Source organism: Melospiza georgiana, chromosome 2 (assembly GCF_028018845.1).
Source record: "Melospiza georgiana isolate bMelGeo1 chromosome 2, bMelGeo1.pri, whole genome shotgun sequence".
In the NCBI taxonomy this organism is placed as follows: Eukaryota; Metazoa; Chordata; class Aves; order Passeriformes; family Passerellidae; genus Melospiza; species Melospiza georgiana.
In genome coordinates, this window is record NC_080431.1 from 30,302,392 (window position 1) to 30,328,612 (window position 26,221).

General features: G+C 36.5%; 1 protein-coding gene across 1 annotated transcript in view; it reads right to left on the reverse strand.

Annotated features, from left to right (window-relative positions):
- The window catches only part of ITGBL1 (integrin subunit beta like 1), a 124,868-nt gene that overhangs the window by 33,264 nt on the left and 65,383 nt on the right, over window positions 1-26,221 (reverse strand). The gene's annotated exons all lie outside the window — the stretch shown is intronic.

The window sequence follows — 26,221 nt, forward strand, 5'->3', positions numbered from 1 at the left end:
TCATGAAATCTGCTCAGAAGTCAAATGGTGCAATTCTGTATTTCACAGAATCACAAAATGGTTCGGGTTGGGAGGGATCTTAAAGATCATCTACTTCCAACCTCCCTGCCATAGGCAGAGACACCTCCCACTAGACCAGAGTGCTCAGAACACTTTCCAACTTGGTCTTGAACACTTCCAGGGATGGGGCATCCACAACTTCTCTGGGCAACGTGTTCCAGTGCCTCACCACCCTTGCAGGAAAGAAAGCCTTACATCTCATCTAAATCTACTCTTTTCCACTTTAAATCCAATCCCCTTGTCCTATCACTACCTGTTCTTATAAAAAGTTTCACACAGAACAAGCCCTGGATGCACTGACACTAAAGGGTAAGAAATTCCATGTCAGCCTTCACCTCATCCTCCTGCTTCTGCTAGGAAGTATATAAAAGTTTTAATGATTGATCTGTACAATCTTTCTAAACAAAACTGGATCCAGAACTAAGTTATCAGCATGAACATAGATGTTAGGAGAGTTCAACAACTCAAGCACGCTGCTACACTAATATGGTTTCATCTCTGGAGCTGGATCTCACATGGCTGGATCTTGCATAGGAAACACAAAGTCAGGACTTTCTGTAGAAGACCCCATGGACAAACTCTTACCAATGCTGAGGAACAGAGGTCTATGCTCTGAATGAAATAATAATTTTTTTTTAAGAAACATATTAATTCCTAGACAGCTGTATGTACCATACAAAGACCTTGATTAGATGCAGTCCATGGTAACTAGGCAGATGTGTCTGAAACTCAAGCTGTGTGGAAGTTGTTGCTTGTTTTCTGCATATAGACACTTAATGAAAATAAACTCAAATTTAAGTATGCCTGTGGCTCCAAATATCTTGAAACAAAGTAGAGCCCCACTAGGCAGCAAAAAGGCTAATGTGAACCATAAAGTGGCCAGCAAGGGATGTATGCTTCCAAAACCTGAAAAACAGAAGGAGCAGCTCTCCTAAGTCCCTACTTAAGCTCCCCTCTTGCTGTGAATGTTAAGTCCAGGCAGTGGTGGTGAGTGTCTGCTCCAAGTGAATGAGGTCCTGAGTGGTTAAGTGATGAGTGACCATCCAGTTTTCATGTACTTATTACAGAAGTAAAAAAGGAAACCCAGCACAAGATAAATTAACAGCAATGTCTGCATAGATATGTAAACCAGAGAGATAAAAACACTGAGGAGTGTTTTAGCTCTTCCTTTGCATTGACATACATAACAACAACTCTGAGATGTTAGCCTATTAAAATGAGTTCACACCATCTCAAATTAGAAAAGAGATAGACAAATTATTCTACTCCTATGGGACTGCAATACATTATGTTTAATTGAAAATAATTCATTTGTATTAATGGAAAAATTAAACTGTTACCGTGAAGCCATGCCACAAAATTCAACAGATTAATGTGTCCTTGTGGGAAAGTCTTTTCAGCTAATCTAAGTCACAGTGTCATCAACAGGGATCACAAAACAGTTGAGAAGGAAAGTCACCCCTGGAGACCATTCAGTCCAACCTCCCTCCTCAGCACAGGGTGACCTACAGTTGCCTGCCCAGAATGGTGTCGAGTTTTGTTTTGAACAACTCCAAAGACAAAGACCACATAAAATCTCTAGGCAACCTTTTCCAGTGTGTGGTCACCCTCACGCTAAAATATTTTTCTTTCATTAAAAACTTTTTTCCTCTACTGGACTACCATAGCAACAAGATGTTCGTGGTTTTTGATTATGTAGACAATTACAGAATTTCAAGATGAGTTATTATGATATTTCTCCTATAGAAGGTGAAGAAAAAAAAATTTGATTAATTAGTGATCCTTGAGGGAGTTTTGGGAAAAAAATATCTACACAATACACATTTGCACTCAACAGTTTCTGATTCATTAAAAAAAAAATAAAAATCTGGGAAGTGGAATTTTTATAGAACTCAATAGGCCCACTCTACAATTCTTTGAAAATGAAGTTATGTATTTGCTTTGCAAAGGCTTTATACTCTTTGTTAATAAGAGGCCATGCTATTTCCAAATACATAAATTAGGACCAGAATCAATACAGCAACATATTTTACTTATTTCTAAGTAACTCAGAAATTAATTCTTAAGAGTGTTGCTTTTCCCAGTTACCTTCAAAACAGTGATACTTGCACTTCAAGTAATTTACTTTTCTTGCCCCACTGGGTACTTCAGAAAAAAAGCTCAAAGTTAGAAACAGCACTCATCCAGAAAGAAAGACTCTTATCCTATGAAAACTGGTCTCCACATTTATTATAGATATCTTTCCTCGGGAAGATAAAAGTTAGTAAGACGCCCCATCAGAAATAAGGCAAGAATGAAACTAAGACAGCATAAATCTTCCTAAATGCTCTAGAAAGATATTTCAACTTATTTTTCAGTTTTCTTTGATCAAAGAATCAAATAGCTTGCATAAAAAGATACTCAGTGTTCTCATTTGAAGTCTGTCAGTAGCACTGACTGTAATTAACACCTGATGGCTTGTCTATGCTCTAGCACAAGAGCTACTGTAGGATCTCAAGACAAGTTCAGCAAATCACAAAATCATCAAGGTTGGAACAGACCTTCAAGGTCATCTGTCCTACTGCCAACTTACCACAACCATAATCCCCCCTAGACCATATCCCCAGATGCTGCATTCCAACACCTCCTGAGCACTTTCAGACACAGTGACTCCACCATCTCCATCATCAGCTTACTCCAATACCTAACCACACTGCAGTGAATGATTGTTATTATCTAATCCTCCCCTGGTATGATTTAATACAATTTCCTTTTGTCCTTCCATTTGAGAGATGGCAGAATAGACAGAGAGAGAGATACCTCCATTCAGCTGTAGAGAGCAATAGGTCCTCTCTGAGCCTGAATATTTACCTTCTCTGAACAGCATCACTTGCCTCAACTGCTCCTCACAGCGCACGTTTTCTAGGCCCTTTTCCAGCTCCATTGTCTTTCTGAGGCACACTCCAACACTTCACTGTCTTTGAAGTGGGAGGCCCAGAACTGGACACATTACTCGTGGTGTGGCCTCACCTATTGCCAGGTGCAAGGCAATGATCAGTGCCCTGGTCCTGCTGGCCATTCTATTCTAGATACAGGTCACCATGCCACTGAAGTCGCTGGCCACCTGGGCCCACTGCTGGCTCATGGCCAGCCAGCTGCCAGTCATTTATGCTGAGCAGCTCTCAAGCCACTCTTGCCCAAGCCTGTAGGACTGCATGGGGTTGTTTTAACCCCAAGGCAGGACCCATCACTTTGCATTGCTGACCTTCATACCTTGGCTCATCAATCCAGCCAGTCCAGATCTCCCTGCAGCCTTCATGTCCCCCAGAAGATCAACACTCCTGCTCAACTCAGTGTCCCTGGGAAACAGACTGAGGGCACTCTTGATCCCACCACCCAGCTCCTCGATAAAGACATCGAACAGGACTAACTGGTCCCAGAACTGAGCCCTGGGAAACAACCCTGGTGACCAGCTACCAACTGGATGTAACCCCACTCACCAGCACACTCTGGGCCCAGCCATTCAGCCAGTTTTTCACCCAGTGAAGAGTGCACCCATCCAAGTCATGAACAGCCAGTTTTTCCAACAGGATGCTGGAATGTGGAGTGCAAAGCATACCAATGCACATCTCAAAAAAAAAAAAAAAAAGTATTCTAGGAGACACAAGTACAATTTCTGGCAAGAGAAGCATGACAGCAGAAGAAAGCCTCTGAAATACAAAAGCTTAGCAATTCCAAATAACACAATTCAGATCTTATCTGAGCTTTGTATAGCAGGATATACAGCTGAAAACACACAAATTGTGCAATCGTGCCAAAGTGTCAATGCTACTGTGTTTGTTCACTTACATACAAGTATATAGATAACTGCAAATGTTTTGTTCTCATCATAAGCAACATAGAGAAAAAACCCAAAGTCACTAAAACAGAGTATTTATTATTTTAAAGTAAAAGGCTCTAATCTATAGAGATTATCATGAGACTCTGCAGGTTAAAGACATCAGCCATTTTTCATTCTGCACTATATTTATTTCATATCCTGCCCATGTTATTGTAGGATATAAAAAGGGCTATGGGAAGAGTCAAATTCAAATGTCACTTGAATGAAAAGAATTGCTCAGTATACCTGAGCAATTTTTTAATCTGCAAAAGATTATTCAGGAGCACGGGTTAACTCCTACTAAGCAGTTGTTTCTGGGTTGCAGTGTGTAGATGGAATAGCAATAGAAGTGTTCTTCTCTCTCTCTTTTGAAAAAATTATTTCAGTGAATTATTCCTGTATAACACCAGGATGAATTATGAATGCTAGCATCAAAAATCCAGTAACAGTCTAAGAAGGAGCACAGGGCCTTCCACAATACAGCCAGTTGAATTACTTGAAATTAGTAGTATGAGTCACCAACAGTCAGGAACAAATTGGGAAGCTATTTTATCACTGTTCGATATACTGAGACAGGTGCATTGATTGATTAAGCCAAATAATAAAGAAATACGGAGGGCAGAAGGATGTAGTAGAAGACTATGACTCTTGCTGCATGATCTGGGCAAGGCAGTTGTCTGGCTTCATCTTCTTTCCAGGAAGAAAGCAATACAGGTGACAGTGTCATGGCCCTGCTGACTCCTTGCAGCATGCTAGCAAACACCAGTGATTCAGTGAGAGAAGGATCTCATTACACCCTCTGTAACCAGCACCAGTCAGGCATTGCCCAAGCCCATTAAGGAGCCCAGTGAACAGCTGGATCTCCTGATGCTCACTTCTGCTCCTCCTTAGGGGATATCACAATGTAGATATTCTGGCCCAAGACCTAGATAAAGCATAGAGGAGGAAGGACAGGAACTTATCTGTTTTTATTCAAACCTTGGGATCTTTCCCTTTGAACTTCATCTTTTCTTCAAATTGAAGTGCATTCTATGCATTGTCTTTCATAAAGTTATGGTCTTCCTGATATCTGACTCAATAATTAATGTGTAAAGTTATTGCTTGCATGCATAATTTTTCTGTCTTATGAATATGTGAAGGAGGAAAGATTATAAGTTGTCAAATGCTTCCAGAGCCTCTCTCCATGACAGAATGATAGATCCCAATGCTGTATTTAAAACACAGCTGAATAGATAAAAATAGTGTTTAACTTTTATAGTCATTATGAACCACAGTAATTTATTGAACCCTTCAATCAGCTGAGGAAACAAAAGATTGGGAATGGGTGAATGACTCATTTCTTTTCATGCTGTGTGCACTGATGCTCCAGTAACTTGATGCTCAAAAGGCTAAATAAGACTGCACAAATGTGTCACTGAAATGAAGCAAACAAAGCACATCATAAACAAAAACAAATCAGTGGAAAGCTCTGAGGGAAACTCCAACTAGTGGTTGGCTCTTAATTAGCTGTATCTGCAGGATGTGTCTGAAATAGTTGAGAAGACAAATGTAGATTTTGCAATGATTCAGGAAAAAAAAAGATAGTTTCAATAGGAACAAAAAGTCTAAGTAAATAGGCTCAGATATTTCTGCACCCAACAACTTGACTAAGGAATACATGCAGATGTTTTGCACTCTTTTTTCTCTTTTCCCTATCCATAGGAGGAATTCAGATGTCACGTTTACACAAAGCAGCTTGGCTGTAACCTCACAATATATATTGATGAAAGATATCATCTATTTATATTTACAGAAGACACTGAAAGATTTTTGTGCTACCCTGTTTATAAATTGGAAGCTGAGGTACCACCTGTCATGGAGTATCAGCTGTCGGTTACTTGAATAAATCTGCCAAAACACACAAAGATTCTGATTCAGCATAAAAATAGTATCGCATTCTATATCCCTTCACTAACCATGAAGAGCTCTAGAAGACTGATAATAATTCAGTTTCCTATGACAAACCCTGTGTTACAAAACTCAGCTCCCTACCATGCATCCCTCACAGAAAAGCAGGACTCCTTCAAGATTGCTTATAGATCCCAAACCAGGCATAATAATTATAAAAAATCAGATGAGAAAAGGGCATCTATAATTCATGAACTATTATCATTCTTGCTTGGTTGAATGTACAGAGAAGCCTAATTCTTTCCAGGTGTCAAAGCATTAAGCTACCAGGAATGTAAAACAAAAGAGAAAAAAAAGGGGGGAGCAGGGGGGAATCACTCCTTGCCTTGTTCCATCCTCAAAATTTTCTCCATCTCTCCCCAGGGAATTCAAAGAACAATCAGAAATATCATTTCAACACCTTCAAATGAAGGTCAAAACTTGGAAACAGGTGTAGACACTTCTCATTGACTCCGAAGAATGGAAACACAATCATCATCATGGACAGCATTTTGAATGCAGCTATGAATACGTAATCTTACATGATTTTGCATACACTGATGTTGTAGGTTAAATTGAAAACATCGTTGCCATTGATGCATTTGCACTTTGCACTCATAAAATGAAGATATTTCTTTCAGTTGCCATCAAATAGCACTCAAAAATAATTCTGCAAGAGGTTTCATTTTGTTTTGAAGATTTTGCTGCTCCTTATGCTATCCTGAAGCCCTCTTTGAATCAACTGATAGAAGTTAAAAGTCATGAACTAAAAAAATCAAATAGATAACCACATGGATGGTTATCCAATAGATGGAAGTTTCTCATCCAGGTACCAAGTCTGTCTTCATTACTAGAACTGCCCATTATTTCTTTGTTAAAAGTGTTCATGACACAAAAGACAAACCCAAGTCACACTAAATAAAAAGCAGCAAAATAATTCCTAACAGAGTAAACATGAAGCTAGCAATATATGTATGGTGCAATCTAATTAATCTGTGTTGTTTTGAAATATCAATTACTGTAATTGCTCTTCATGGATCCATTAAGATGGTAGGCAATTACAAAGGTTCTTGAACCCCATTATGGGCAGTGAAAGCAGATGTTACTCAGTATTTCAGATTAAAAGGTGAAAATATGCCATCATGCTGTTTTGAAATATCTGATAATGTACTATTTACAGGGGAATACCAGGCTCCACAATAAAACATATATTTTGTCAATCCTCAGAGCAGAGAATGTGATATTGTAACACAGAAGACAAGAGAACAGTTAAAATCTCAGGTACACTAATCCTGAGAAGGGAATGTTCCCTTTTGTTCCCACGTGCTCTTAATTATTGACAGTGGAACAGAACAGTCCCTCCTTACACAGGAAACCTCTTCATACAGAAGTCATCACTTTTTGCCACACAGGCTTACAGTGCTTAAAAAAAATACTGCTGTAACTCCCCAGTGGAGAGCAGAGGCTCTAAGAGAATACAAATGATGACTGTGTAATTGAAATGAAGCTGGTGACTAAATGCAGAGCCTAAATATAAACCTCAGTTTGGTTTATTGAACATATAGACAGAGTAGAATCATTACTCTGCCATTATACATCTACTCTCACACAAATAGTGCCATTTAAAAGACTCACCAGGCAGTATTTTATCCTTCCTTAACACTAATGTGGTGTCTTTGAAAAAACAAATATTAAAAGGGATCTGAGCTATCTCAGTCTGAAGCTAGAGATTACCTTGAAGATACCTGCAAACCACAAAACCATCCTGTGATGTATTTCTTCATGAAACTCACAGCATTGCATACATTGTAAATGTAAAAATTGCATGGCCAACTTTGCTACAGGCCCAGTTAGAATCATCATTATTTGGGGCCTCTTGGAATGGAGAACAGGTTCCACTAATCACATCACTTAGTGATGCTTACTACAGCATCATCTTTTACTGTTGTTAGAAATGTTTGCCTTATTTTTTTATCTACTATTCTTTCCTATCCTGCTGGCTACTTAGCACTAATTGTAAAGAAATTCTGATTTTGGTACTACTTGACCTTATTTCAAACATACTATTACTCCAAACCAAGTGCAGTGCAATGAATATACAGTGCATTGAAATGACACATCCTGAATTATGACTTTTGGATTGCTTATTTGGAATACCCAGATATTTCTTTAATGTGACATCAAGATCATGCAGAACATAGTCGTAATGAAGTTCCATGAAAGTATTGACAGTTTGTGCTTTCACCTACCTGTACCATTCAGACCAGGCATTAGTAGTCATTATTCAGTCTTAGTCCACAACAGCAATCACCATCATTACACATTTCATCCAATGATTTCAAATTTCATGCAACGATTTTTAGTCTTGATTTCATCTTGATTAAGGATAACTACCATTTAACAAATGAATCAATTAAAACTGCATTGATTTTGTGGGAACAAGGAACCTTTTTTTCTCTTTTCTAATGGGCCAGCCCTGGAATTAATGCTCACTTATTTTTTAATTCTTTTATGGAGTAAAGGAGACAGTATAAATGACTTGTCAGATAATTGGATTGCAAATGTTTATAGTAAGAAAAGTATTTTAAAATCAAAATGCAGCCAGAGAAAGTGCTGGCTTCACATTCCAAATGAGAGTTGTAGACTTTTCTTGAAGATACACCTTCATTCATAAATAAAGCAGAAACTAATGACCTCAGTATGTGTCTGTATGGAATCCAAATATCAGAATTGTGAATTCTTTTTTCAAAGTTAAATTCAGTGGGCAAAACAGACCCAACCTGGAGAAAATTTTCATTTTAATAATAATATAAATATTTAACTATTAGCAATGAATATTTAATATCTGGTAAGAATAAACAGAACTTTAATTACTCATTTAGGTACTTGGAAACAAAAAGGCAAACATTAAAACTAAACATATCTTAGCCCTTTCCCATGTTCAGCTTCACTATTGCACTGAGGAGACCTCTCTCCTTCCCTGCCACAAGAGAAAAGGGCAATGGAAGTCCTGGTCAGGTCATCTCTCCCTCCTTCCTCCTCACATTTCTCCCCTGATCCAGTGTGGGTCCTCCATGGGTTTCAGTGGATGTGTTCTGCCATGGAGCACCTCCTCCTTTTTCTTCTCTCTCACCAGTGTTCACACTGCTGTTCCTCACTCATTGTTTCCCTCTTCCCTGTCCATCATTTCCCAACCTTTCTTACACTTTCCCAGTGGCACCACTCCCTGACTCCCTGTGTCTGAGGGCCTGAGCCATGCCCTGTGGGGGGATGCCTGGAGTTGCCTGGAACCAACCCCACCTCACAGAGGCTGTACCTGCAAACCCCACCACCACTTTGGTATCTGCTGCCAGCACAGGAGAAAAGGAGAATGCATATTTTCCCAGTATTTTTGCATTTCAATTTCCTCTTCAGTTTCAAAGTTTCTTTTACATTATTTGGAGTTTATCCTATTTTATAAATTTTTTTACTGCTTTACTACTGAGCTGTGTGTAGATATTCAGATACAGCAGGAACACTTCACCTCCTCATAAATGTTTCTAAATTCAGCCTCCACTGTCTCCAAAGGAGTTTAAAAAAGCTGAGTAAAGGTTTACATCATACATGGATTATGGGATTTTTTTGTGATTGATGATAGTGCCTTACACTGAAACATTTCTGCCATTATTAAGCAAATCATATTCTAGACACATCAGTAATATGAAAATTCACCAAAACCTACTCAAAAAAATATAGAGCACAACACATTTAGGATTCTGACAAAAAGGTTAGAGACTGTAACGTGTTCCCTGTAATATAATGCAGAGTTCATTGCCTTTAGCACAGCACAATCCTTACTGACATAAAGCAATTCCACGTTAAGATTGTAATCAGGTCCCTGACTCGCTTATTTACTTGTCTCTGGAAGAAAACTGAAACATTCTGTTGGTTTTCTGAGCCAAGATTTTCCCTAAATTTAAAATACTAAAAGTGCAGCAATATTGTGATTCTCTGAATGTCTGTGTAAGTAAATTCCACTCATTTGTTCACAGATATGAATTCTCATAGAGTCACAAGCAAAATAAATGAAAATTAAGATTTACATTTGAAATTATGATGCCTACAGTCATCCACCCAAATGATGACTAAACGCTCCAGCACTGGAAATCTAGGCATGTTAATGCCCAAAGAGAACCTATTGTATTGGAGGTGATATAGCCTTTTTCTAGCTCATAAAATATAGCTGTCAAGAAGTCACCCATCGCTGAGGAAAGAAATTTCTATTTTACAGGATTTTAAGTAGCATAAATCATTACAGCACTCCATTATCTAAATGATCTATTGCTCCACAATCCTTTTGAATTAATCTAGAAGAGATTATGTCACCTTGCTGATTCAGTTCAGTGTGTAACACTCTGAAGACTTTAACACCAAGCTAGATGGACAAGATGGAATAATACCCAAAAATGTCACAATATCAAATTTGTGATTATATGAGTCATTCCCATTGAGAAAGAACCACATTTAGCATCTCAGAAAAAGCTCTTCAGAAATACAGATACATGTTATATGACAAAGTGGCAGTCCACTTATGCAATTCCACATCAGTGGGCACTATTTATAAGGTCATTTAGTCACTTAGTGTGAGTTATCATTCACACCTAAAGGAGCCTCAGATCTCATTTAAGATATTACTTACACTGGCTATGTTTGCATGTCCTATTTGCACTGCAGCTAGATCTAGCCAACCCAAACACACCATGTCAAATGTCATAACTGTTTGCTGTAGTGAGAATAGCCTTAAGTAGTTACAAGTTAAGCATAGAAGAAAGAAAAACTGCTGAACAGGAGAACAAATCCTTGTAGATCACTTTTCTTTCTACAGACTACCTGCTTATTAGATCATCCTTGAAAGTCTGTCATCTGATAAATTATCTATCTGATCTCAATAGAAACTGATACAACTTGCATGTTCACTGATGTTCAAGCTCCCTGCCCAGAAGACTGATGATCTCTGCAAGACGCTCCTAAGCTTGACAGTGCTCAACATCATGAATGGAATGAGAGGTTAACTCTGAAATTCATGTGACCTACTGTAAATATATTCACTGAGATCACCCAAGAGTAATTAATGTCTGAAGTTTGGTGCGTAAGATAGTTCTACAGGTGACAGATTTTTGCACAACGTGCTTTGATTTAGGTGCAACTGTTCATCATAACGCTCAACACCTAATTTCAGACCTCTGGAAAACGTGTTATTATTAGTTAATACATTTGTATTTATATTTGTAATGCCCTTCCTTCTGTCTTTTTGAGCATTTTTTTTATTCCCTGCATCTTTCTTTGTGGACATTGTCACCAAAGAACCCTTAAGACTTAGGAAAAGATAGAGCCATATTTACACTTCTTACGATTCACCTCTATTCACCATTATCAGTTTTGCTGTGTAAATTACTGACAATTATTATAAAGTTAAGATTATATGTTAATTATTCAATTGCTATTCCTCTGTATCCTTACAAAACTTGGACAAATATTTTCTTGACCATAAGTGATATCTTGACCATGGTGATATCTCCAGTCAAAAATCAGTCACCTAGGACTAGTCAGTGTGGAAAGCCAATAAACAAATTGACAGCTTCATGTATACATGACCAAGAGGCCTCTAAGTTGATTACAGCTTGCAGGTATGTGTATTATATGATAATCAAAGATGCATCACATTCCAATTGCTAAGGGATCAGCTAAGGTCAGCCAGAGGTGTCAAAAAATCTTGGAATATGTGATGTGAAACAAGAAGATAGCAAATACAAAACAAAGTTCAGATTGTTCAGATTAGATATCTCTTTCTTTCTACACCCAGAAGAAGAGGGGAAAAGATCAGCATATTTCTTGCTTATGGTAACAGCTTTTAAATGTTAAAACATACTGAAACTATTAAAACAAAACTATTACTCACTCTCTGGGAACAAGCTCAAAAAAATGATACTAGAGGTAAAAACTTGAATAAAAAGATGCAGAATTAATAACATTTGCATGCCAACTCAAATTAAATATCAATCCAATAATGATAAAGTGGGTTAGTAGTCTGTGCTTTTTGGCAAAGGCATGGATTAGGATATTAAATAAATTTTAGTTCACAAATATTAAATTGCACCTCTAATTAAACAGATAAGCAGAAAACAGAATTCTAGTAAGTAATTACATACCTAGAAATGTCTGCATTTATTAGTGGTATTTCATTTATTAGTGGTATAGTGGTTTATATTAAATCCCTTTATCTTCAGAGTTCATTCAAAGCTTATATGAAACTTTAAAGTGTGGGAGACACTTTGAGCTACTCTTCAGTTATGCTCCAGTGCATGTTCTGTATAAAAATCTGAACCTTTGTGCAGTGGGGGATAAATACCTTATTTCTCTACATAAAATTAATGTGATTCCTAATGTGTTGAGGTAGTATTTTCTCTAAGAAAGCACACTTTCTGAAGGCCATTTCCAACAAAGACTGGGTAAATGGAATAACCTTTGGGTAGCAGAGCATTACTGATACACCTAAATATTCTTTCCATGGGCATTTTGCCCATAATCTTAAACACAGTTCAAATATCTTTCCTGACTCTCAACTCGGTTCTCTAACTACAAGGTCGTGACAAGAATCACCACCGCAAGCAGGTCACAACCCACAGAGCTCCTGATAGTCCTGGGAATAACAGATTTTTCTTCCAGTAAGCACAAATGTTCAGTTAGGTAAAAGTCTAATTTTTTCTTCTAAGTTAAGAGAGTGTAAGTCTGTCCAGGTCAATTGACCTGGTGACACAGAGGGTCTTCCAACTTAATTCTTTAGTTTGACACGGCTGTACTTTATTAAAGGCTGAAGGTCACTGCAAAGGCTAGGTTTAGAAACTGAGCAATCGCTGGTATGAATTCATTTTTTCACAGATACATATTCATTGTCACCAATAGTGGGTAGCTGGAGAGTGTTCTGCATTTGGCAGTCCCTCCTCCAGCCAGAGAAGCCTCATTTGCCCAGAATATGAGAGGCTGCTGCTCACACTCACCTTGAGCTCACATCTGGGTATGGATCAATTTTACAGGCATAAAGTGATGGAATGTGTCCTCATGTGATAGCAAACTGAACCAAGTGTACTCTATTCCAGTATCCCAGCTGGGAAAATTACAGTTTTAGTCCACACACCTTCAGGGGTGCATGGCTCCTATCTATTGTTGGTGCCTGTGAAATAAACATTCAGCACATGCAAAAGCCACAATGATCAGTATCTGGATTATGCACTGCAATATGCAATACATTTTGCATTTTAATGGATCTTGAAATATCTTCTACACTTCAGTTGTTCATTTTTCATCTCAAAGGTCATGGATTCCAATATGATTAATGCATGAAAAATCTTCTGGTTAGATTCCATCAACATACCTTTCTTTGAGAGCAACCCTCTTATTTCAGTATGCATTCAAACAGAATTTCACAGAATTTCTTATGCCAGTGTACATCTCCTTGTTAACTTTACTGGGCTTTGGGTTAAGCATTGAAACAGGAAAAAAATAGCTACCAAACATTTGAAGAGCTATACATTACACCTGGTCTTGGGTCACTGAGTTATTCCCTCTTCTGCCACAGATCCACTACAGAAGAAATGGTTGTGTCTGTAGGTGCTGCAGACAGTAAGCAATAGGGGAGGAAAAAATTCTTTGAAGGAGTTTTCTAGAATGAAAGTAGCAATAATATTTAACACTTAACTTTCCATTAAATATTCTAGCTCCCAAAAGAGGAAAAGAAAAACTGTTTCCTCTTCCTCACCCAAAATAAAAGTAAAAATTACTGAGTTAATTGCATCATTACATTATTCCATAATTAATTTCATTTCGGAAAAGAAACAAAAACCAGTAAGATTGCTTTTCTGAATTAAAGTAAGGAATTCTGACAGACATTTCAAAATAGCAGGCGTGTATGATTTCCATGAATACCCTGAAAAGCAAATGTCTATCACCCACTCTCCTTCCCCTCAAAAAAAAACTGGCAAAAAACTTTGAAACTGTTAGTTATTTAGTTAATATAAAGAATGCCATCTACCGGCAATACCAATGAGTAGCACTGTTTATGAGTTGCTAGGTGGGGTAAGGTTGCCACTTTCATACACTGCAAACAAGTCCTAAGGTCATTTTTATAAAAATAAACCTCTAAATTTGAAAGAAGGTGCTATGTTCCAGGTTCCTCTTCAATTTCTGTTCTTAATCATTGGCTTATGTTTGGAAACAAGTCCCTAGTGGGAAATAACAGACTGGGTTCACAATCCACTCAGAAGGAAGGATGTTTTTGTGAGTGTGGTTCCACAGCCTTATAAACATACACAGCACCACCATAGTTACTAAATGGAACCTCTCACAATGAGCAGAAAGACATGTACAGAAATCAAGGGGTTTTTTATTAATAAATTAACTCCAAACACACCATGTTCCTATGGTGGCCTCAGTGAGGCAGAAAATGCAATTAAAAGATTCTTGAGTAAACTGATGAAGCGACCCCACAAGACACCTAGTTTCACATTCAATACAAATTGCCTTCCTACAAACTTTCAAAAACATTCATTGTTAAAGTGCTGTCATTTTGAAACATGTAATTAGGCAATGACTAATTTATAGCAAGCAAAGTAGATACTAATTACTTATTATAGTACCTATGAGAAAGAAAGGTGCACATATTGCACTTTATAAATAATTAGGAGCAGCATGTTTTCAGATACTCTATCTTTAAAGCAACAACTATGACCCATGACAGGGAAAAAAACCCACAAATCAACAAGCAGACAAACAAAAATCCAAAACAACTAAAAAATCCAAAGTTTCAGATAGCACCAGTAATGGTTACTATCTGATTTTCCCATCCCTCTCTACTTCTGCGTCTCAGAGGGACCAGATTCATCAAAGATTATAATGTTTATGAAACAGCAGCTTCTTGAATCTGGTATTTATCTGTTGCTCTGAAAAGCTGTGTAATGCAAGAAAGTTGTTTTGCTTGGTTTTACCCAACACTATGCTTTAAATTTTAGAATTGGAGAGCTGAGGTAACAGTAAATTTTACTGAAAGTATGATTTAATCAGAAGCACTTATTTTTTGGGTCATGTCTTTCTTTATTGGCTTTGTGAAGTGTGATTAAGATGACAAACTAAAAAGAACAAAGACATGGACAAATATCTGACTTCAAGTATGCCATAAAATAATTTTTCTAACAGAACTGACAAAGCTGTCTCCTGAAAGTATTCTGAGCACTCGACAAATGAAGGTGGCAAGGAAAGGGCAGAGCATTTGAACCCACAGGCCTACTAGAAAAACTTCAGCAGTTCCTGTAAAAGAAGTGCATTAGTGGCACTCAGGAAACAAAATGACATAATGTATTACAGCAATTTCTAGTTATTTCTTGTGAAACCCTGGCTCAGAAAGAGAACCACAAATTCTGGGACAAAGATTTTGACTGGGAAGAACTTTTCTTAGCAATTTCTCAGTATGGAGATTAGCTTTTAGCCTGACTTTTCCTGACTTTGAACTGTCTCTGAACTTTGCACAATTTTTCTCTAAACATAAATTCCAGAAAACAAGTCTACTGTAGTGTTATTGCCCAAGATTTCATATAAATGTTTAGACTTCTATCCCACAAATATTTTAAAGGTATTTAGGCTTTTATTTTTTACTGATACTTCCCACTATTCACTGATAACTGCAAAAACTCTCAATGAGAGATCAAAAGCCAATATTTCCCCCAGCTGCACTTCTCTTCATGTTCCTTGCTTCCATTTAAAATATTTAGTCCAGTCTGTACTCAGATCTCACAATATACAAACATCTCTAAAAGCATGTAAAAGTAGGCAAACAATTCCATATCTCTCTCTCAGGGGGCTTATGCTTTCATTTCAGTTTTTCTGTGCAAGGCAAGGATACAAATGCTTATAAAATCACAGGGAACAAAATACATTAAAGCACTTTCCACAAGAAAATGTTCCTGAGTTTTATAAATAGGTATTTGATGGACTTCCAAAACTCTAAAGAACATACTTTTGCAGACATTTTACTTTACAGCAACTTACAACATTTACTTTTTAATTTTATCAGAAAAAAAGATGCTTTTGCAAGCTACTGGGCTCTTTTCCCTCATAAATCATATATTGATCACTATGTAGGCTCACACCAAAAAAGCAGCCTCTGAAAGTAATATAGTAGAAGTTCAGCTTAAATATCAAATTCAGTTGATTTGAATTCAGCATTTGCTAAATGTATTAACTTCTAAAAGTTTGTTTAAAGAAATATGGACTTTTTTTCTTAATAGGAAACCCTACATACTTTGACAATTAGATTAAATTACTTAATAAATTACCTTTATAGTGTTCTGACTCTTAGAAATACCTGTATCTCTAATGTACCAGTCAGTGCTTCATGCAAAGTTGGCAAACAGCACTTTGGAATTTAATAAAGCAGAAAATAACTATTGATATAAACATGCAAGTCTATTTTTGACTATCAGAAAAATAAAGTTGGCTTAGCTTTTTATTACCTTTCTTCCAAATAAAATATAAAGAAATTTTTAATCTTTTTTCCTACGTGCTTCAAATACACTACTGATGTGCAGTTACCATGGGTCATTTTGTAACATAAGTAAATCATAGCAAAATACTTGCAGAAAAATAGAGAACTCCTCAAACAAGAAATCATGAAACAGATAAGCAAGTAAGCATTGATTAGGTTAGAACCTTGTCAGGTTTAAATCTAGTTAAGACAAAGGGTGGTGTTTCATTTTTCCCACAGAATGTTGGACCTCCAAAATTATTCTATCAAGTCCAGACTTCCTTTCCAAAAGCAGATTCTAGAAAAACGTGACATGGTATTCACCAACAGTCTGAATGTTTGCAATTCTTAACAGTTTTGAGCTTAAAAATTGGTTTTATTTGAATTTTTAGGATCTTTCAGGTATTTTAAGTAAAAATTTTCATAAGCACAAAGTAAGGCAGGAATCAAATTACTCAATCAGCCTAGGAGCCTATTAATCATCTATCATACTTTACAAAAACAATTTTGGATCAGAACTGATCAATTTATTTTACACAAATTGCTGTGTTGAAGGTGCTGAGCAGATAACAGGTTCAGAGTAAACGGTGGATCCTTGACATTGTGCACTGGAAACTCCTTTCTGTCATCTTTTCCTGAAGGCCTCCTAGCTACCACACCAACCTCAGTGCAGAAAGAAATTCAATCTTCATGAGAATAACCTCAGTATTTGACAGATGTCTCTTTACTCGTGAATTAAATTGGTCTGGGACAGTTCCCTGGCACTGAGGCCAGCTGGCATGGAAGAAATGGCATCTGTACTATCAAAGCATCTTCCATGAAGGCAGCCTCATCCAGACTGCCTGCTGGGACCAGTCACTATTCCTCATCAATTCCTGACCTGCTATCAGGAATTATTTGGAGAGAATCCTAGCTAGCACAGGGCAAAAGTGGCCCAGTGGCTGCTCTATCAATCCAGCTTTAGACAAGCATGTTTCAGTGCCTTGGGGTGATCCACAGAACTATTTAACTTACTAGTAAAGATGTCACTGCCAAGGCAGCTCAAAACACTCTAAAATGACAAGTATTCAGGAAAAGGACTTTTATCTGCATATCAACAGCAGAGGTTCCTTGCTCCAGCAGACTTCTATTACCTTTATTTATACTGTAGTAAGACATTACATTCGGGGTAAATAATTTGGTAAATTACAATGATTCATAGAACCCAAATGCAGGCATCTAAAGGTTAGCCTGATAGTAATTCTTTTCAGGACAGTAGGACAAATTATGAATTATGACAATTCATATTGTAGTAACACAGAAATATAGAAGAAATGGGAAAATAATTTCTGATTTAGAAATACAATCATTCCACCAAAATCAAAGGCTGAAGTATCATATTTTTATGTCTAGTTAAATTTAAGATGAACCTCACCCAGAACATTCTTCTGTGTTTGCAATAGCTAGCATCTATTTACCATGACGACTTGACTCTGCTGTGCACACACAAGTGCATTTCCAAATGCGAGTTGACTCATACACTACTATTTCAATATACATACATTTCTTATGGTGATGAGTAAATATTTTGGACAATACAAACAATCTCAGTTTTTGCTACATCGTACAACTTCATGACTTTGCAGGAGATATTTGTCCTAGTGAACAAGCTGTGAGTGAAATCTAATCAGCTCTTGCATAAGCACATGCACACATCTCAATTGCTTCTTTTTTCCAGCAGAGATTCTTTTGGAATATCTCCTCTTACTGTGATTTAACTAAGAACACTTGATATACCAAAGTCAAGAGAGAAGGTACTTAAAGGTACTTCCATTTTAAATAGCTATGTCACTTGCACAAATGCAAAATTAACTAGCATCTATGTCTCATGTTGTATGCATTACAAAAGCATTCATTCTTAAAATTACCCTTGCACATTGCAATGAATAATTTTTTCGTCAGTGTGAATGATTCCTGTATCTCTGAAAGTACTCAAGACATTCATAAACCCTGACTTCTGGTCAGACATCGCTTTCTGAAGTGAACCAAAATAGGATGACAATTTGGAGCAGCAAAAATCTAAGCTACGTTAAAAATTATTATAAATTTTAATTTGTTATATCTTCACTGACTGGAATGCATAGCTTACATTCTACCTCCTTAAAATCAGTTTATTATATAAAAAGCAAATGTATTTCATGTATGTTATTCATCCTTCAGCAGAAACAAAAGAAACTTCAAATCTCTGACTGTCAGGATTTAGTGCTTAAGAGCATGCAGTTTCTCTGTCCAGCCTTGACAATAATATATTTGTTTTCTTGGCTCTTACAAGCATACACCATCCATCAGAGGCCTTGATGTGTTGTGTGTCTATCTGCAGCTCACTATCTAATCAAATGAAAGAGACAGAGCAGAATGTAGATTTAGAGGAAGTCTAGCATAAATGAGTGTCAGTCCAGTCTTTGATTAGGTAATAGCAATTATGATAATTACAGCAATCCTCTACTGGAAAACATTCTAAAATTGCCAGCCTGTAGCAAAGTGTAGCACTTACAAGAATCCACTTATTTCTGAACATTTTAATCCTAACCATGTTCTTTCAGTTGTAAACAGCATAATTTGGCTTGTTAATTTAGGATAGTGATCTACTACAAATATTAATATATAGGTAAATATATATTAATATATAGGTGAATTCTTCTAAAACATAGTAATCATCTACATTTATAAATCCCACTAGAATACAAATACAACAAGCACTAAAAATTTAACCCGAATTCACACACAGTATTAGGCAAAACTATTATTTCTCACACACTGTTTTTCTGGATAACAATTTCAATATTGAGAGTTTTGTATTATACAAGAAATAGGTAAATATTATTAAATAAATAGGTGAATATGATTTCCCCCCCTCGGTTTGCAATCTGCATTATGTTCCCCACTCTGCTAAAGAAATCAAGTTCAATTTGAAAAAAACACGGGTGCCTCAAAAAAAAAGGCCGACTACGTCAAAGATTCACTAACAACCATTGAATAATGATTTTTAGAGTAGCAAATGAGAGTCAGTCCAATTGAAATGGGGAAATAAAGGTAAAGAAAATTAATCAAGACTGGGATATGGAAGACACTATGCACAGCAGATAGCTAGCTGTCAGAAAGGCAGTCCTGGCCTTCAAGGTCTCTCACAGATGTCTTCATTCACAGATGTCATTTCACAGATGAAAGAGGTCCTTGTTGGAGAAAGAATTATGATCAAGAGAGCAAGAATGAGGAAGACATCACACACAAGAAGAAGTTTGCAAAGTGTCCAGAGGTGGTAGCATTTCAGAGGCACTGACTGAGAAAATAAGAGATATTTTTCATATTGTCAGTGGTCAGTGCTTACAGCCATCAGAAAAACACTTGAGCAGTTAAGACTGCTATGTTATAGATTTTTTGTCATTTCTACCCTAACCATTCTTACGCTTCAGATTAACCTTACCTAAACAAGTGCTTCCAAACAAACTCCAGTAGGCATATGGTTGGAAAAAAACCCATGTAAACTGGGTTCTGATTAGCAAGACCTCCAACCTTGAGGCTTTCTCCAGCTCTAAGACTGCAAAGCTTCTTTTAAATCTTTTCTTGATCAGGTGGTCTGTAGCAGACACCTACCACACTCATAATAAGTAATTACATATTAATATATCACAGATGAATAATCAGATATATCATATGTAAATAATTGATCCGGCCTCCTGAATATTCCATTTAAACATCAGAATTTTTTTTGTCCTCTACTACCTCATTTACTGGTGAGAATAAAATGAAATACATTTTAATGAAAACACTCTATATTGAAAAAGAGCATGCTAAATTAATGTTGGTGAGCTGGCATCTGTGGTTGTTACTCTACCAGCCACTGATGCCATGGTTTAAAGATTCCTTTTTTATACTGGTCTTTTACCCCATAGCCTTTATTCCTAAGTATTATCCTAAACCAGATAAATTATCAATTCTTTACTGCTTCTCAAAATTCTTACCATGGAAACAAGTGAGAAAATTCAGAACAGTAAAAAATTCTATTATTACAGAATTACCACACACTTGTAATATCACCTGCATCTCAGAGATAGACACCTTCCAACACACCCTGCTTCTTCCAGAACAGATTAAGAAAGCGTCTATGCAGACACAAAGTACTTCAGGAACCATTTTTTTACTACTGAATTATAAGCACTGCCAGTAAGTGTTCACCAAAAAAATTAAATGTTCTTCCTTTAGTTCCTCTGTCCCTACTTGATGTCTCCAAAAAATACAACAGTATAAGGTAAAAACAACAAGCAAATCTATAGATGGGTCACAAACAAGTACCTTTCTCTACAGAGAAAAACTGAAGTGATGAGCTCCTGAGCACTTTCTGATTTAAAAAAAAAAAAAAAAAGGAAAAAAAAAAAATTTGGAAGCTTTCCTAACAAAGACAGCTTCCAGAAGATCCTCCTTCAATTTAGAGAGAAAGGCTCAAACAGAGCCTGAATCAGAGAAGCTGTTTAAAATCAGTGATCTAAACTATTGATATACAAATGTAAAAGGAGTGGGATCCAACTATTTATTTCTATTTTTTCCTTAGACTTCAACGGACAACAAGTGGAGTGCAAAGTGCCAGTCCAGCATATAAGAGTATTCCAAATTGTATGACAAATGCTGTTACACCAGCTCATTCAGCATTAAAGTAATAGCACAGCAAGAGTGCCTCTCTGCTTGAAGCACACAGATGTAGAAGAGCTCGATCTCAAAGTTGATGAGATGAAAGCTAGAGATGTGACACATGACTTGAATTTGTGTTCTGTTCTTGTTACTCCAGCTAATAATGCTACTTGCTGCCAGGCTGTCGACTATAGTGCTTTAATTAAGACCTCCTTCAGAATGCAGGGGTCATGCAAAATGAATGGAAACAGCATGCCAAATTCAGAGATGATGTACATTAGAGTAATTTACACTTCAATTAAACAGCACAATTTGCATAATAAGGGGCTGCAGTAAAGAGCTAGTAGCAGGGGTAGTAACCTAGATTTTACCTTAGGATTGTTTACACTTTTCTGCTCTGACCCCATCCTGTCATGTAGCAAGTACAGTGAATTATTCAAATAGCAACTTCCACTATCATCTCTCCTTACTGAGTCAACAAGCCATAAGCTTCAGAAGCAATGTGTTTCTGCAAGTGTCTAATAGAAACAGGAAATTTCTTTTGTTTATCAATTTTGGCAATGTCATACTAGAGGGAGACCCCAAAGTCCTTAACTAATAACTGCACTTAGAACAAAAGAACCAGAACTGTAACATTATAAAACTATACTCAATGAGGTTCCAGTGGTAATGGGGCAGAACAAGTTCTCATGATGTGACACATGCCACCACCAGCAGCCTTTCTACCCTTTTAAGGCATCATACCCAGCTGTAGGGACTTCCCTGTTGTAGAGGTGAAAAGACCAGGTTTCCACATTACAGTTTGTATATATTTTAAAATCTTGAATATATATTGAATGATGTCATTCAAAGGTTTATATGAAGCTATAGCAGTTAATGGTCCAGCCCAAAATTATTCACAAGCTGAGAATTTGTCATCTTTTCCATGAGCCATATAAGACTTCGCAAAGGTCAGAAGACAGTTGTAGAGTTATACCTGGTTTTAGGCAGCTATTTAGCACATTTTATTTATCTAGGTTCCATCCACTCTCATCACTGCACAGATAGGATTATCGCATGTGGGTTTCTCTTTCCTTCTGTTTATATTCTCCATTTTGTATCAACTGGAATCTACCACAGTTGATACAACAATTTGTATGCAATGAGATGTTTGAGAGCAGCACAAACTGTGTATCATACAAAAAGACACAGGAGATGCTCCAGAAAAGGATTTATTCTTTGCAGCAAGCACTGGCCAATGGCTCTGCTCTGTGGAGTCATCACTGACCTTTGCTTTCAGACTTCAGGAGAGGGTATCTAGCATTACAGAACACAAGGGACTGAGTCACTGTCTTAGCTCACCACAAGGCATCTTTAAGAATGTATTGAACACTGTTGCTCTTCCACTAAGATAACCAAAATCTAATAATTTTAAATAGAGAAAAAAGGACAAAGGTATTGCTGTTGGTAAACTTTCAAAATGACACACAATTTTTGAATGAATGATTTATTATTTTGAAAATGGGGCTTAGGGGTCTTTTCAAGAACAACAGAAATCTTTCATGTAAAGAATCAAAAAATCCCTTCATTATTCAGTTAGCCCATGCTAGAGCATAAGTGTAAGGAGGAATTTCACCACTAAAGAAATAGTTTCATTTTCTCCATGTGACAAATAAATAAAAGCAATTTTAGAGAAGATATTTAAATGCTAAAATACCAATAAGAATATTTTTCAGTTATCTGGCTTTGTAAATCTGCCATGGAATGGCTGCATTCACCAAGGGTAAGTGAGGAAAACAAGATTATTTTTTTTAAAAAAACCCTCTCATCTATTATTCTCAAAACCTACTCTTTTTATTTTCAATTCTCTTCCTAAAGGCTTTTTTATTAAAACTATTTTTAAATCTGCTTTGTACCTGAAGGGAAAACTCAAGTGAGTGATGTGCATTTTAAAGAGAAAATGGTTTGTCTTTTCCCTTAATCCTGACAAAAATATAGTACCTCTTTATTTCAAACCATAATGATTTCTTGGTATGTCTTTTCCTTTATGTCTGACACTGGTCTTCATGTACAGTGTGTTCTTAAAAGTAACAGATTTCACTGTGAAAAAAGTGAAAGTTTTACATCTAAGCTAAAAGTAACGGAACAAGTTAAAAAAAAAAAAGCAACACTCTTGAGAATAAGAGTATAAGAAGGAATTCTTCATTTTATATGAATGATGATGCCTAGAATCACTCCTCACCCTCAAAAGACTTTTGCAGGGAAAGTAATTTTTGGAAAGTACTTAATAGGTTTTTATTCCCAAAATTTTCTTGTAATCTTCTCTCACCTAATACATAGTCTCGTACATGATATAGACAACCTGATTGATGTAATAAAGAGAATTTATAATTGCCCTGCCTTTACAACACCATTTCAGCATGTAGACATTTCCCTTTGCTACTCAGCATGTCAATAGAAGCTTTCTCTCTCCTTCACCCACTGGAGCAGCTAAGAAATATAAGACTACAGTGTAATACTTTTCTGGCAGCCTCTCTAATATCCCCACACGCTGAGCAGCACCCATGAAACAGCTTGCTATTCTTGTGAGTGGGGAAATCAGGAAGGGAATTACAGTCTGAAAACAAAGGTCATTTCATCGACCCTCAGAAGAGCAAAATATAGAGTGAGAAATCATAATTTATTGCATTTTATAGAAAGTGATTACCTAATTGTGTTCCTCCTAACCTCTTTTCAGTTCTCTATAATTTTTAATACAACTTTTATATACTCCTGATACATTAAATGTTACAAACCCCCATTTTCTTTCCCTGTTCTTTCTTTTCTATATCTTATTTTCTCTTGCTGAGATACATGACTGATAGTTAAGGGAATATGGGATTCTCAAAATCTGGGTGGGATGTGCCAATTCTCTTAGCTCCCATTGCTCTAAACAACAAAAGTATCTAAATCTAAAAACAAAAGGTACAGATGAACAGAAAACATTCTTTAAGGAAACAATACATGGCAAAATCATAAAGTCATGCACCTGCATCTCTGAGAATTCTGTTGTGTATTCTATTCCATACAGGAACTGCCTTACCAAAAAATCCCACTAAATAAGGACATTAAGTACTCGACTACTTTGGCAGTACAGTGGATTACTGACCTGGGCAAGGATAACTGTTGTTGTACCATCATTTTCAAAGGGAAAAGATAAAAATCTCCTTTTCCTTTTCAGACTCTCCTCATCACACAATCCTCTCTAAGGACATCAGAAAAATTGGGGATATTTTTACAATTCTATGGCGTTTCCCACTCCTGAAGACTTGAAATCAATTGTGTTTGATTGGAAAACCTTATTTTGATTCATCTGCTCGTATCACACTTCTTCCCATGACAGGTAGTGGGATTTCCAAATGGCACCAAATTTAACTATGCAAGTCCAATGACAATTTTTCATAGGAACTAACCCCTACTTCAGCAGTTCAGAAATGTTCTTACACTTTTCTTTTATTCAAAGTATCATGGAAAAAAGGGAAATTCAAGGAGTCCAGGGTAAAAAAATTACACTGTCTAGTAAAACAAAGATGAGTAGACCAAAACATCTTCCCAATGTCTTAAACAAAATTGTTCATAGAACTAAAACAAGATACTGCTTTCCATTTTTAAATGGAAGTTTTCATGGGGAATTTTTTTTTCAAGTCTGGAATTGCAGAATGACTTGTTCCTTCAATACAGCAGCTGTCTATCATATTATGTCCACCATCTGCATATGAGCCTTTCGCACTCCTTGAACACCTTAGTTATCTCTTCTTGTTTGGAAGTCAAAGTTCATTGAAAGCCACTATCAATTAAGCCTTTTTTTCCTACAGACACTGCTTTTGAAAATTTTGACCAACAGGTCACTCAAATTATTTCACCTGAAAATTACCTATTTCACTGCCAGGATCTCAACAGCAGAACACTGCCAGCATCATTAGGTGTTTATGCAGAAGGCCAAAAGGGTAGAATTGTCATCATTAATGTTAAAATCTTTACATTTACTCTTATTATACTTAATTTTAAAAATTCAATATCATATATTTATTCCAATTAAACTTGTTTTTATGATTTTTGTTCTTCCTCTGTCTTCACAGAGGACAATGCAACTAAATCATAGAACTGACACCAAGCTCTCAAGATACACAACTTTTCGGGAAGCAGATGAAAGAAGAGACATTCAACATCCATAAGGACAAGAAAAAAAATGAACCAGTATTAAAAAAATAAAAAAAGAAATCAAAAGTCAATGCTCCTTTCTTTTAGCTATCATTCCTGCAAGCATGAAAAATAAAATGCAGTTAATTCTCTACAGATGCCCATTCTCCAACTAACTTGTAGCAAAAAAGTCTCTTGTAAAATTTTAGCAGGAAAAGAGAGAGACAATTAACTGGAAAACTGCAGCTTAGTTAAGAAAAGAGCAAGCAACTGTCTGTTAATACATAGTTCTGTTAAGATACTCCTAATGCTACATTTAGGAAGTAAATGAGCTGCTATACAATTACAGGGTGAAATAGTGCAATTATCACAGAGATAACTTGGGTGAACAGCCTACAATTTCTGACTATGTTAGATAGTATTAGTGAAAGAATAAATCACAAATGAACTGACATTAAGGGTCAAATGCAGTAATTCAAGAGAAGCTTTAGGCCTTTCCCAGAAAATACATAAATTCATAACAAATTCAATTACCAGTTCTGGAAATATTCTGTCTTGTATTTACTTTTCTCTGCAGAAAACCACATTTCACACAGTGACAGAGGAAAATTAGCAGGTCCTTTTCCTTCTGAGAAAAATTGCTTGCAATGTATCTTTTATGTGTGTGCATGACTTAGTGTATATTTTTAGTCAAAGCTCTTAAAAAGGCTACAGTGTCACAAAGAAATGCTTTCAAATGAAAAGCCAACAGCCAACTAGCAAACTGTGCTGAAGCACGACGGTATTTTATAGAAGTCAGTCCTGCACTTAATGGGAGTTTGTTAGTCAGAGTAAATCCAAACAATCTTTATCACAATGGTGCCATGACATTTTACACAGGCTGAAAATCTCATGCTGCTTTTGTCAAAAAATGTGCAGACTAAATCCATATTTTTAATGTATCGTTATTAAAGACTTAGCTATGGCAATTTTCAAAGCACCCTTGAAAACCTCCAAAATAA